The following is a 1,468-nucleotide window of genomic DNA, read 5'->3' on the forward strand; positions in this document are numbered from 1 at the left end:
ATATATATATATATATATATATAAATTTAAATAATAAGGGTGAAAAATTGAATATTAATTTGATTAATATCAATTTAAAACCAGTGGCCTTGCATATTGAAAACTCTGAAGATTCGGAAAAATTATATTACATACATATAAGAGGAATGACCACTAAGTGGACATCCATTATGCTAGAAGTAGTTTACCTATGATCTGACCACTAAGAAAAGATTGTTCTCAAGAAAATTCAGCAAACACCAGAACGTAAGTGAGCAAGACAAACGAAAAGATACAAAATATAAAGATTAATCAAAGACCGGTTTCGTTGTCAACCCTTACGTAATTACTTACGTAATTGTCCGCAACTCTTCAGTATGGTTGTCCACTTAGTGGTCATCCCTCTTATATGTATGTAATAGAATTTTTCTGAGTTTTCAGATTTCACCGCCTTTACCAACTCCATACCAGTCACTCCTAACTAAACAACAAAATAGTTTATTTCCTCAAATGAAGAAAACGGTTTCTGGCATTTATTTGTATATGAGTGAACGAGTGCAATGGTTCTTGTTTCCAAAACTCACAAATTCTAGCCCCACCCCTATTTCACCTACACCAAACATTAGAGAAACGAATGCCCCCCACCAAAATTTATCGCCAGACAATTCTACGTTGCTCACCATGGTGTCGGAACGCACATTTTAAAAAAGTTTTTAAATTATTCTAATTTTATGAGGCATGGCGATTTGTCCGCCTACTTTTCAATCCTTGCAAACACGCCTTCACCAAAGTATGAGAAGCAATAGATTAGTGAGTGTGCATGTGTGTGTGTGTGTGTGTGCGTTTCATTATTCTGTATGAATGTATGTATGTATTTTTGTGCGTGTATATATTGCTTGTCTATGTAGGAGTATGTGTCGGTATGATGTATGTGTATATGTACGTGTTTAGGTGTATATAAATGGATGTGTGCGCGTGTCTATACTTCTACTCATGGAATGGGTGCGCTTGCGTTATTAATAATTTGTGCATGTATATGTATATTTGATTACTATATATGTATGTATGATGTATGTATGTGTGTGGATAACAAGAGTGTACGTATGATGTAGGCATGTATAATATATGAATGTATATACGTATATGCATAGATGATATGAATGTGTGTATGTATATGTATGCATAACTGTATGTAGGTGTGTGTAAACATTTTATTTAGCTACCTTTGATCGTTTACTTGTTTCAGTCGTTAGACTACATCTCATTACTTATTTTTTGCGTTTTAGTGGTCTTTCAAGCCAGGAACTTATTCTATTAGACTTTTTTGTCGAACCGCTTCGTTACGGTGACGTAAGCACACGCAAACGGTTGTCGAGTAGTGTTGTTGGACAAACATAGACACAACACACACACGCCTATCTATCTATCTATCTATCTATCTATCTATCTATCTATCTATCTATCTATCTATCTATCTATCTGTCTGTCT

Source organism: Octopus bimaculoides, chromosome 15 (genome assembly GCF_001194135.2).
Source record: "Octopus bimaculoides isolate UCB-OBI-ISO-001 chromosome 15, ASM119413v2, whole genome shotgun sequence".
In the NCBI taxonomy this organism is placed as follows: Eukaryota; Metazoa; Mollusca; class Cephalopoda; order Octopoda; family Octopodidae; genus Octopus; species Octopus bimaculoides.